Here is a 4243-nt window from a genome sequence, read left to right on the forward strand (position 1 = left end):
AACACTATACTACGTCCACGATGGGTGCACTTGCCCATATGTGTGTTTAGTGTTAGTAAATATCGTGTTTTATAAATTTAAAACTTGGCTAAAAGTGTAAAAAGGGGCTTAAATATACATCTAAAATATATTACACTACACACGCATCAGGCTGCTGAGCGTGTTGACCTATTTGTGTACGAATAGGACAAGGTTAAACACAAGAGTTAATGTAGGATCTAAAGATCCTAGTGTGAGTCTAAACTGCAAGGTATACTACCTGCTTGAGCAGCTGCAAGTGCCGCAGCAACTTGTTCATTAACGAAAGCCGTCAACTGGGCTTGTGTCATGTTAATTCGTCCGGCCATTGATCTTCACATCAAAGGCAACATAAGTGAGAAAGGTTCGCGAATAGTGCGATGACAGAAGAGTGTAAGCACATAGGTGTTCTCAAGCAATAACAAGTAATGAGCAGTGTAATCTAAGCATACTACGAGCAAAGTTCTATGCAATTCTAGCATGTAGGCAATAAACATAAACCTTATTACCTAGTATGTTGAGTCTTGCACGTGGAGCGAAGCATCGTTGTGGATCGTTGAGAGCACTGTTCTGGTTATAGTCCGGTTTTAATAAAAACGTTTTCCCATATTAAAACCAAGTTCTCTATAACCAATGGCTCTGATACCAATCTGTCACACCCCCAAAATCCACCTGCGGTGTATCACCGCTTGGGAGCGTGACTGACCAGGATCAAGCCACCAATCATATAGAACATGTAATCAATAAGTAAAAGTAGTTGCCATTTAAACCAAACCAAATCCATATGAAAGGTGTTTCAAAACACAAGTAAGTTATCACTATTTAGCGGAAGCGTATAATTAAAACCCATCATAATAAAGTATCAACTTTCATAAGTGTTTAACAAAACAATCACGATCCAAGCCCACAACGACCAGCTCCTCCCTGTACAAGCTCCATGTGTCTAACGACCTGCAAGGCATGTAACAGAGGATCAACAACTAGTTGAGCGAGTTCACAGAGAGTAAATGCGTAATAGTATATTCGTTTGTAACGTGTGGCTCTACTGGGCCGATGGTACGTTCTATTGGTGGGGGCTTCCCATGTTGTATAACCACTAGACTATTCGTAACCATAAGTATCCTTCACAACCGAGGATAGAAGTAAGTATAAATACAGGTAGGTTTTACGTGAGTATCCTTCACAGCCGAGGATAGTAGTAAGTATAAGTACACGTAGGTTTTACGTGAGTATCCTTCACAACCGAGGATAGTAGTAAGTATAAGTCTACGTAGATTTTACGTAGGGGTCCTGCACAACCGAGGACAGTAAGTGGCATATGCATATGTGAGTTTTACGCATGTGTCCTGCACAACCGAGGACAGTAAGTAGTATAAGCATACGTAGGTTTACGTATGTGTCCTGCACAACCGAGGACACTGGTATGGTAGTCTAGTAACTGTGTATGTACGAATCTAGTCAATCTCATTCCTTCAATCCCATTCCCAAGCCATTGGGAATCCCATGCCTTAGTAAGAGTGTGAACTCACCTTGGTTTGCTCGGTATGCTATTGCTTCTAGGGTTTATTAAATGTTTAAGTCCGTTACTCACGACCTAGGATATGTTTCACATGATACGATGTAAGTGTTTGCATCAAATTAGGGTTTGCTAGTCTTTGATACTTAAACAATTGTGTTATGTGTGTTCACTGTGTACAGGATGATACGATAAAGATTGTTCCCAGCTACAGCATCACACAATCATATACGGTAACATACGGTAGCATGCTGTAATGCATAGAACATACAGAGCATACAGTAGATTCTATACACCGGTGTTTACAAGTAACTTGCTCCATACATCACTTTGTAAGGCTCTGATTATACATAACATAGGTAATTCTGTGTGACACCTGTGTCACCACGAACACCAAACAAATGCCAAACCTATGAAACATTGTGTTTCATACCTGGGATTTGTATAAATATGTGTATCCTTTGCACATATCAATTCTTGTTCAATTCCGAGCTTTAAATCGCTTTCTGGAAAGTTATACGTGCACTGGTGCGTAAACGTAATCAGTTTAGCGCGACAAACACACCGGAATAGTGAAATAGGCTTAACATACCTTAAATGACCTTTACATAACTTAGAAATAAGTTTTGGAAGGTTTGGTATGGCAAAAACAAGTTTATTCGATCGCAGGGACTATTTGCGTCAAACTGCGAAACTATACCGATTCGTAAGGTAACGAACAGTCCGGAATTTGATCATAAGTTAAACATACCATATATAACCTAAACATGGCTTAGAAATAAGCTTTGATAGGTTCGGTGTGCGAAAACATGCTTATATGATCTTACAAGGACTAAAAGTGTCAAAAACGGCGTAAGTTTGCATTTTCGCGCATATCTTACGTTCTGACCACATCTGGACATCCAAAATTTTTGTACACACTAAAATATTTTTATTTTAGTGATCAGCATACAAAGATTCCATTCGTCGCTTAATTTGGATCGATTTTGCGTTCGTTACGACTTCCGTCGTAATTAACCGAACAACGCGATCGTACGACCAAACGAACCGACATCCGAGATGTTTTCGAGCATGTTTTGAGTCCCCTATACTATAACTTCATTTTAGAGCCTTAAAATGAGGTTAACGGGGTTTAAACGCATCGAAAAAGGCTTTAAAAACGTGCAGGGACCATTTCTGCCAAACTTTGAAAGTTCAGCCTACACCGTCGTGTAGCGCGACGACCATAAGGCTTTATGGTCGTGCTACGCGACCATCACATCTGGGCAGAAACATTGTTTTCAGCATCAGTTTGATAATTCAGGGACCTTTCTTGCAATTCCTTTGTGTGGTGACCAAGTTAGCACCTCTCCAAGCAAAGTATAGCTGTCAATTACACTTGTATGGCCAGATTCCTTTGCTTAATGGCTAATCAAAACACTTGTGATGATCCTATTAACTCACCACAACTATAAATAGCCATCCTAACTCCTTCATTCCTTGCTCATTCTCATTCTCTCCTCTCTACATCTGCTTGGGAGCTCTCCTAAGCTGAATTGGGACTTTGTCTTCTTGTTGAAAAGATAGCAAGGACCCTTAGTGAGCTTCTTTCATTCTTTTTATGGCTTTTTCCTTATGTAATGCAGAAAGTCAAACGTTTGGCCAACAGTTTGACTTTCGGTTTTGACCATCAATTGGTCAAGTCAAAGTTCAATTGAACTTTGAAACGTGATTGTAATCACGATAGTTATAATCCTTCGTGATTATAGCCGCTGATTGCCACGTTAACTAGTTGTAGTGTCGAGTCAAAGTTTCGGTCAAAATGCGTTTTAGCACGCATTTTGCAACGGAACTACTTTAGGGTATCAAAACGCTTTGTTTTGATACCAAATCAGTAGGTTAGACATGTTTTGACATGTTTAACTCGACACTATTAGATTAGTGCTTGTTTAGGGTCATAAGGTAAGCGGTCTAAACAACCGCTTAGCCTTTCGAACCCGACCCATTTGGTCGATCTTTAAGATCCGACCAAGCTTAGTTAGTGATCATAGTTGCATAGGGAATAACCACTGAGGTTATACCTTATGATCACATAGGATTGGTTAGTCGTATGCTAGTTAGCTTGTATGCCCATAGGAAATGACCAAAATGCCCTTTTGAAGCTAAAATCCGTATTTTGACTATGTGAACATATTTTTGACATATAATCTGAATTAGTAACATGTTTAGGGATAATTGGGCATGTAAGACTTGACATAGCACATAGTTAACCATCCGAACCTAGTTTTACGCAAACGACGCATTATAGTGGCTTATACTACCATAATGGGTCGAAACGGGTCAAAAGCACTTAGGTAGACTTCCAAATCAGAATGTTAGCTCTATTAAATCATGCCATATGAGTTGCAATACTCATTTGATTTATAGAACTTCATTCTATCCTATATCCCGATTTAGGATCCGATTGTTTAACATAGTGATCCATACTAGGTGCCACTTGATTCCTTGATTTCCCGAGCTTTGTTAGGACACTTAATCAAGGATACCTGCAATCTCAAGTGAGTACATAGTCCCCTCTTTTACTGTTTTCAATTGTTTTGGGGTGAAACATATATGCCTATCTGTTATTTTCCTGATTTTAAACTGTATGATTACACATGCTTAATACATATTCTTTTGACAAATTAAACAATTACCTATGGTTTAAACACTGATTTTCCAAAACTTAAA

Source organism: Helianthus annuus, chromosome 4 (assembly GCF_002127325.2).
Source record: "Helianthus annuus cultivar XRQ/B chromosome 4, HanXRQr2.0-SUNRISE, whole genome shotgun sequence".
Classification (NCBI taxonomy): domain Eukaryota; kingdom Viridiplantae; phylum Streptophyta; class Magnoliopsida; order Asterales; family Asteraceae; genus Helianthus; species Helianthus annuus.